This window comes from Vicugna pacos, chromosome 1, assembly GCF_048564905.1.
Source record: "Vicugna pacos chromosome 1, VicPac4, whole genome shotgun sequence".
NCBI lineage: Eukaryota > Metazoa > Chordata > Mammalia > Artiodactyla > Camelidae > Vicugna > Vicugna pacos.
The window spans coordinates 16,607,650-16,616,988 of NC_132987.1; the positions used below are offsets into that span (position 1 = coordinate 16,607,650).

Below are 9,339 nucleotides of genomic sequence, written 5' to 3' on the forward strand. Positions count from 1 at the left end.
ATCAAATCTAATAAACTTAACTAATTTAATTTACGACTAAGTAAGTTTAACCTAAACTGTAAAACAGATAATATCAATATAATAATAATTTCTTTACAGAGTTATTATAAAATGCTTACTGACACACAGTTAACATTCACTGAGTATTTCTTTCACACACATTATACACCAGAACATAGACATGGTGGGGGCGGGAGAGGATACAAGTATGTAATCAATTTGGTGACAGTATAAAACCCATAGAAAAGTACAGTGCAGAGACAGAGCTGGATAGCTAGACTGGGGCAACATAAAAAATAGAAGAAAAACCTAAACTAATAACATAGGGGAAATTGAGAAAATTCACTGAGCAGTTTTGAAAGACAGTTCTCCATGGGTCTCTTGCTTTTCTGCACATCTTAAAAACAGAAGCACCAAGTTCCTTTGATTCAATCTTTTCAAGTATATTTGTATAGTGAACAATCTTGGAAAAGAGAAATACCATCTCCCTCAGAGAAAATGCAAGGCACAGTTATAACCCATTATAATGACATGAGTTCCTCTAAGCTTGGGAGTCCTCTTCTCTAACACACCCACTGCATGTGCAAAAGTGTCACATCTTTACACTAGGGTGAAGTAATGGGGGTTCAAGATCTGATACAAATATTGACACTCTGGCTACTTCTATTGCTGTTAGGCACTGTTCTTCATCTCCGACCGAGGAGACTCATGACTCTATTAAACTGTGGCAGGTTAACTTGTCAGCCTGAAAGTAGGGTAAAATCTCAGAACTTTCACAGTTCTTAACAGGCATTAGCACATAATCAACATTTATTATAAGTGAGAGATTCCACTTTCATACTGTCAGAAAGAATAAAAAAGCAAGACTCAAAATAAGTTACCTTCAAGAGGCACATTTCAAATATAAAGAAAAAGAGTTTTAGTAAATAGATAGAAGAAGGTATACTACTGAAATAGTAAACTCAAGAAAGTTGGAGTGGCTATATTAATTCTTTAAAAAGTAGATTTTAAGATGGAGACTATTACCAGAGTGTCCACAGAGTTATGAAATAAATAAGGCAAAAATTAACAGAATTAAGGGAGAAATAAATAATTCCACAGTCACAGCTAGATATTTTAACATCCCTCTCAGTAATTGATAGAAGTAGACCCAAAAAACCTCGCAAAAATAAAAAATCAGTAAAGACATAAACGATTTTAAAAATGCTACCAAAACATCTTAATCTAATTGATATTTACAGAATACTATACTTGACAACTGCACATGATACATTTACCAAAACAGACCACATGAACCATAAAACAAGCCTTGTTTTATTGATAAATTTTTAAAGATTAAAGTCATACAGAATATATTCTCTGATCTCAAAATGAAATTAAATTAGAAGTCAATAACAAGATGTCTAAAATAGTCCCAAATATTTGAAAATTAAACAAAACACTTTTAAGTAATCCATGGGTCAAGGAAGAAATCACAAAGCAAGTTAAAATCTATTTCAAACTAAATAATAAAAATATCAAAATTTCTGGGATGCTGCAGAGTGCTTAGAGGAAAATCTGTAACTTTGCATGCTTTTATTAGAAAACAAGAAATGTCTGAAATCTATGACCACACTTTAAGAAACTAGAAAAAGAAAAACAAAATACATGAGAGAAAGAAACTTATAAAGAACAGAAGCAAATAAGGGAGAAAAAAAGAACGGAGAAAATTAGCAACGTTATTTTGAAAAAAATATACAAATTGATAAACCAAGAATAAGACTCGTCAAGAAAAAAAAAGAACATATTAATACCACCATAAATTAAGAGATATCACTACAAACCCTACAGACTTTTGCAGGATAACAAAGGAGAACAACTTAGGTCAACAAATTTCTTTAAAAATACAACAAAACTGACATAAGATGAAACAAAATCTGAGTTAAAAAAAACCTGAATTTGAATTTACCAAGTCTTCCCACTAAAAAAAAAAAAAGTCCAGACGGTATCACTAATGAATTCTATCAGTCAAGGAAGAATATCAATATCACACAAAGCCTTTCAGTAAGCAGGGGGAACATCTAGGCTTATTTTATGAGGCCTTTGTAATCCTAATACTGAAACCTGCCAAAGACATTACAACCAAAGAAAATTACAAAGCAATATCCTTCACAAAGAAATATCCCCAAATTCTAAAATGGATAATACGCTGTGACCAATGAGGTTATCCTAAGTATTAAAATTATATTAACATTAAAACAAATTATTTTAAGATTTTAAAACCACTGATTTTTGAAAGCCAGTGGTAGAATGACGAACACTTTGTTTCTAAATTTTGCCTACTGCAAACAAGGCTACTGAGAACATTTTTGTTCATGTATCCCAACATACAATAATTTTTCCCATCAGTAATATAAAGACAGAAGAATAACTGCTAGGTTTAAGGTGCATGTATTCTTCAATTTACTAGATAAAACATTCTTCTGCAAAATGACTATGTCAATTTACACTCATGCCAAAAGCTGGAGTCTAATTTCTCCATATTCTCATCAATGCTTGATACTATCATAATTTTTAATACCTGCAATCTGATGTAAGTGAAATAGTTTCTTCTTACGGTTTTACTTTGCACTCTCCCAATTACGAAGGAGATTATAATTCAGTGCTTTTCCAACTGTGGGTTGCTGCAAGTCATGATATCACATAGGTGAGTTGCAACCAGTATTCTTAATCTTAAAAAATATAATAAAGTAAAAATATCAGCAAGTACTACATAAAGATTAAACGTTACTTCTTGAAACTTTTATTTCCACTGTGTGCGTGTTTGTACTGGGCCACAATATAAAATGTTTTTGTAACTGTGAGCTTCTAGCAAGTTAAAAGCCATCACTACAACTGTTTAATCAAAGCAAAACTACTTAGAGGCATTTGGCAAAACTAACTGGTACATCATTTAGGCCCACAGCACAAAGGAATGTAAAGTAGGATTTGTAGGGGAGGGTACAGCTCAATGGTAGAGTGCATGCCTAGCGTGCACAAGGTCCTTGGTTCAAACCCCAGTACCTCTATTAAAAATAAATAAATAAAAACCTAATTATCACCCTCCCCCCCAAAAAAAGGAAGGTAGGACTTGACCTTTCCTTCAAACACTAACTGGCAAGAATACAGAACTAGAAAAGGATGAAGAAATCTGATAGAAGCAATAAGGGATGAATTAGTGTATAGAGAAAAGATTCTGTAAAGCAACTGGTCTAACTATGACCTACTCAAAGCTCACTTAAAAAGAATCACACTTCTCAATAAAACAAGGTTTCTCTCATCACTGAAAGATAGGAAACTGGGATGCTACCCTCTTGACTATCAAAATGACAAAAAGTTGATCCCTCCTTCTCTGTAGACACACCCTAATTAGCCCTATCCCACCTTAAGAATCAGCTTACTTGGGCTTATGCAAGAACATCCTCTTAAGTCTCTGCTTCATACTTTTCCTACAGAGTGTCACAGTAGCAAGAACCATCTAAATTCTAGAGATTCATATTTTAATTAGGCTAATAGTTACCAAGCCCTTACTATATCACCTATTAAGAAATGAAGCTGTATCTTCCAAACAATTTTACTTCCTGCCTTCTTTTTTTAAATCTTGGTTGTTGGGTTTTGTTTTTGTTTTGGAGGGGAGGTAATTAGATTTATTTGTTTATTTGATGGAAGTAATGGGGATTTAACTCAGGACCTCATGCATGCTAAGCATGTGCTCTACCACTTGAGCTATGCCCTCCCCCACTAAATCTTGTTATTCTTAACTAAAACTGTCCTAATTGCCTCCCCTCAAAAATATTTTGCTTTGGAAGGTTAAATCTCCTATATATCATGACCAAATTTCTGCTACCCTCTCTGTCCGCCAATAATACCCCTACTCTATTTTAAATAACTATTCTTTTTCATAAGAATTTCCTCCTCAAAAGTTGCTGAACCAATCACACCACAGCAACTGTCTGATGCAATAAGCGAATGAATCTACCTGCCACTTAAACAGGCGTGTGATCTTAAACATTTAAATTCCTTAACTCCCCAGAGAGTCAATCTCATCTCTAAAATGAGCAAAACAACAGGTATCAAACAATGAAAATTACATAATCTCTACTGTCTTTCTTCTTTTTACTTAAATTTTATTTTTACTTTTTATTTTTAATTTCCTCTAAACACAATAAAATGTTTTTATAGATGGAGGCACTTCAACTGAGGTACCAGGAAATATGAAAAGGAAAAAGTGTGAAGAAAAGACAAAACAAGTATGAGTAAACTTACCAAGTGGGGTTAGTGCTCTGCCTGTGCACTCTCCTTGTACATTCAAATTCTAAAACAGCAAATGTAAAGATACTTTGTTCCCCATGGCAGGCTAAATTCTAACGACCCTCAATGACCTACACCATCATATATTCCCCTCCCCTTGAGTGTGGGAAAGACCTCTAAGTATAATGGGATATCACTCCTGTGATTTTTATATAACAAATAGAATTTACATAGGTATTTAAGGTCCCTAATCAGCTGAGTTCACCAAAAAGGAAACCATCCTGAATGGGTCTGACCTTATCAGATCAGCTTCATAAAGGGATCTTAAAAGGAAGTCCAGAGGTCAGAGACAGAGGAAACCAGAGCAACTGACTCCTGCTTCCCTGGATGAAAGCAAGAAGCCATGATGTGGACACATGGTATACAACTGAGAAAGGTCCCTGGCCAATAGCTAGCAAGAAGATGGCAACTTCAGTCATACAGCCACAAGGAAATTCTGCCAACAAGTAATCAGCATGAAAAAAAACCCTGGCCTCAGATGAGAATTGCAGCCACAGCTAATATCTTGATTTTAGCCTGGTAAAATGCTGAACAAACAGCACAGCTATGAAGTACTTAGATTTCTGATCTATAGAAACTGTGAACAGAGGAAGTATTTACCAATTTTCAGTCCTCTACCACTTTTTCCTTTACCTAGAGTTTGTTGAATATAAGCAATAGCATTTTTATTCTCTTTACTTCAAGGTAAGATCTATGCCTAGCATTGTATCTATCAGGTACTTAATATGAATATTTGCTGAGTTAAAAAAAAGAAAAACTATGAGGTAGTAAATAGGTGTTGTTTAAGCTACTAAATTTGTGGCACTTCACTATACATCAAAAGAAAACTAACATTCTCTCAATACAGGACAAAGCAGACAAGGGAAAAAAGGAGGAAGAGAAATCTTTTCTTCTAGATGCATTACATCTCCTCATAGCACTGATTATGAAGATATACAGATCCAGAATCAAGGAAAAAAAGATTAAAACTGTATAAACTTGCATACATTTTTAAAGTTTTAATAATTAAGAAGGGCTTTTTTACACAAATCTTATTATACAACTATCATATAATTTATTACCTTCATTTCAGTGATGAGCAAAGTAAGGTTGGAAGAGTGACATCCCAAAGATCACTAATCTAGGGAATGTTTAAGGGAACTTCAGTCCAAGGCTCTCTCTCCTCCATACCACAGCCCCCTTAAGGCTTTAAAAGAGCCATTCAAATCAACAGTACTTGTATTACTGTCTTCAAAGGAAGCAATCCTAGCAGCATAAGAATTTTTCATATTTCATATTTATATAAATACTGCCTCAAGAGCTTTGTCAGGACATCAAAACTGAAGTGGATACTGAGAAATTTCCAATCAAAAGTAGTCTGGTTATAAAACTGACCACTGGTAGACCATTTGAATAAATTTAATGTACATTTTAAAATGTAAACAAAATTTTACATTTTACAAAATTTTACAAAACACTTGTCGGTTTTCTGGAACTTTATTTAGATGGCAGACATTTGTGTTACAACTATTCTCAAAGATCAAAAACAAGTAATCTTTCCGAATCTTTCACTATTTCCCCTCTTGGACAAATTTTTTTAGTTGGAATTCTTAGTACATTATAAATAGGAGAACATGGAACAATATATAATACAGTACACAAGTTGTTTTTATTTTCACTGTTGTGTATATTTCCCTAAGTGCTTCACCATCAGAATTTGCAATCTTCTTAAAAAAAAAAAACGCACAGAAACTAAAAGGTGGAGTTAAGTAACACATTAAGTTACAAATCACACAACTTTCTTTATGTGAATTCAAATACTTTCACAAACACTGTTAAGAGATGCAACATAAAGTCCTTTCCAGTCACAACCACGGTAGGAATAAACTATTTTCATCATCCTAACATCAACTTTAACAGCAAATATTCACTATCGTTACATACAAACAGCATTGTTTTCAGTCTATAAGCGTCCAAAACCAACCCATGATTTATACGCCCGGGGCACGATTCTCTGCAATGTGAAGAGAATCGATAACATTTCAAATGTGGATAGAAGGGGTGACATGACAATCCTAAGACCTGAAAATTTCTTAGTCCCTACAGTACACAAGATGCACCCAGTTCGGACTCTCCAATCAAGGCCCAGGTCCAACTCCAGGCACTTCAGTTTCCCAGTTCTTCACCCGCCCCCACCCCGAGAAAGGAGGGAAAACAACTTTTATTGGCCTCGTCTCCCGTGGGATTGACAAACTAGCGGGGCAGTGCTCCGGCCTGGACACGTTTCACAAGGAGGCCTCCGTCGGGGGCGGGGAGGGCAGATAGCGGGAAAGCCCAGCTTCGACGTCCCCTCTGCCCCCAGGCGCCAGCCCCCTGCTCCACCCCACCGAGAAGAGGCCTGGGCCGGCCGCCACGCCGAGCGACCCCCAGGCCCCTCCGCCGAAGCGAGCTCGTTGTCATGTGACGACTCTGCCGCTAAAACACCGCAGAAACGCAGGGCGGCGGGCGGCATTCTCACCAGCCCGCCTCGGCTGGGCCCCGCCGGGCGCGGGCGAGTCCCGAGAGTCCGGGCGGGGGGGCGGAGGGCGGGCTTGGCGGCGGGCCCGAGCGCGCCACAAAGGCTTCCGCGCCCGTCGCCGTAGTGCCCGAGCGGGCGGGGGCACAATTTTCGGGGCCCGCGGGAGGGGTGGGGAGCGACGAGGGCTCCGGGGTGCTCACCGCGCCCACAGCCATCCCCCACGGCGCCCGGACGGCGGGAGACCGCCGCGCCCCGCAAAGGCCCGCGCGGCCTCCCTCCCCCGCGCGGGGCCCGCGTCCGGCCCGCCCGCTCCCCGCTCGCGCTCTCTCGCTCTCTCCCAGCCTCCATCTTGGATCGGCGCTTCCAGCCCCCGCGCCGCGGCCGCCGCATTCCCCCTCTTTCCCGCCCCCCGCCGCCGTCGCCGCCGCCCGCACTCACCTCAGCTGCCCATCCGGGCGCCGCCGGCCGTCGACCTAGTTTCCCCCCAAAAGTCTCCGGTGTGTTATTCCCGATGTGGGGGGGTTGTTACGGGGTGGTCGCCGGGGGTTCGGGAGCGGGGGCCGCGCCTTCAACGGAGCTGCAATCCTAACCCGCCATCTGGTGGCATTTTCCACACGCCAATGGCGCCGCTGCAGACTTGGGTCCCGACCGCCCTCTGCTGGCCGCGGCGCTTACTGCCTCGCTGACGGGACGGGCCTGCCCGGAAAGGGGAGGGAGCTGAGGCGCGAGCTGGGGGCCGTGGCGGGGACGCGCGCAAACGCTTTCCTGTGGGGATTGCGCGCACGCGCACCAGCGGGGCGGGAAACGTGGCCACTGCGTGGCGGCCCGGCCCCAGCACGGAGCGCTGGCCCGGCTCAGCCAATCGCGAGCGCCGCATACCTCTTGGTGAGGGCGCTGTGGACGGTTCGTGGACCGTCTGAGGCGGGCGGAAGGATGGCAACGGTGGCGCCTGCGCGCCCGGCTAGTCGAGTTACCGCCCGCCATTTTTGGAGCTTTTCCGAGACCTGGGAGGGAAACCCGCCCCCGGCCCCTTCCCCGAAGCCCCTCCCCAGGCCGCGGGACTGGCGCTTCCTCGCAGCTCCGCCTGGGTACGGTTGCCTCCATCCTCCGCCCTGGAGGCGCTCTGCGGAAACGCGAGGGGGTGGCGGCGCAAAGCCATGCTCCCGCCTCTCCTGGGTTTAACGAGGGCCTCAGAGCTTAGCATTGTACTAGCGATTTATTGTTGACTGTTGACGAGGCGCTTTCCCGGGCGAGGGTGAAAAGGTTTCGAGAACTGTTTGGGACCTCCCTCGCCGCCGATCTAGACGCAGCAGTGCCCGCCCCAGGCCGATTGGCGTCGTCCCTGCCTCTGTAAAGCAGATCCTCTCCGTCGTGCCGGCTTTGCATAAGGCGGCAGCATTGGCTAGTTAGTGAGAAAAGAATGCAGCTAGACTGGGAAAATACAGCCTCAGCTTTGGAATCAGCTTTCTCCTCCCACAGCCTAGGACTACTGTCAATAGCTCTAAAATGGACGGGAGAATTCTAGCCTTTTAGCTGCCAAAAGGGAAACAATTGACTAATGTGAGACCAAGAGCAAAATATGCCTTTGAATGTCTCCTATTCCTACTTAGTCTCCACCCGCCTCTCCTGGCCGTGGCGCCTACCTTTCACCCATTGGTAACTTCAATACAAAAGTGAATCCTTAATCTCCTAGGTCATCAGCCCCATTTATGACTAAATTCTCTGTTGCCATAGCCAGCTCTATTTCAGTATTGCCTTAGAATCGCTCAACTCTATAGTCTTAAGGGCCCGTCCCCAGTAGGTTATCCCTTTTCCTGCTTTCTCTCCCACGGGTCACAAGGTGTGGGTTTTCACTGGAGGAAGTCACAACTTATCTGGCCAGGAATTAATTCGTGACTGGACTCCCACTTATAATTTTTTTACCCCTGTTTGGTTGACTTCCCCTCATCTTCTCCACAAGAACTATTTCTAGTTTTCTTTGTTAAGTTGCCAGTCCCAATCCATATTAGTAGATTAAATCATATAGTTTCCAGGATCAAAGCTATGGGATTCTAATTTCGGTTTGGTATTCTCTCCATCTTAAAATATATGTAGCCACACCCTGTTCATGACCTCTAACATTGTCACCAAATTAATCCCCTACGCTCCAAAGCTAGTTCTTCTCCCTGGACTGCAAATGCTATCCCTTCTCATTTCTTCCTTCCACCACTACTTAGGGTCTTATATCTTCAACATTTTAGCCATTGGCTTGTTTTTCAACAGTTTTCATTGTCATTTTTTAAATTTCAGTGCTACTACTCCCTGTTGGGCCAACTGACGTCCTTCCACGTCCAACGACCCCCATTCCTGGGCTAAAGTACATTCTTTACTGGGTGTATTTTCCTTAACAAACTAATAGCCTTAGGGAATGCCTAATCTCACAGTAGTTCTGGCTAGCTTGTTTCAACCCACCTTATCAGAGTCATAGACTCCACCACCCTTCAGGAACCCTAAACCTCTTACCTCACCTACAA

General features: G+C 42.0%; 1 protein-coding gene and 1 long non-coding RNA gene across 2 annotated transcripts in view; both read right to left on the reverse strand.

The window, feature by feature from the left end:
* The window catches only part of STAG1 (STAG1 cohesin complex component), a 335,040-nt gene extending 327,555 nt beyond the window's left edge, over positions 1-7,485 (reverse strand). Inside the window, exon 1 of the mRNA XM_031678031.2 lies at positions 7,265-7,485. The gene's annotated coding sequence lies outside the window, so the exon portion shown is untranslated. The remainder of the gene's footprint in view (positions 1-7,264) is intronic.
* A 538-nt stretch (positions 7,486-8,023) lies between these two features.
* LOC140692367 (uncharacterized) lies at positions 8,024-8,559 on the reverse strand. The gene is made up of 2 exons (XR_012067988.1): positions 8,470-8,559; positions 8,024-8,228 (listed from the first exon to the last, which is right to left on the reverse strand). It is a non-coding gene; the product is annotated as an uncharacterized lncRNA (long non-coding RNA).
* Between the last annotated feature and the right edge of the window lie 780 nt (positions 8,560-9,339).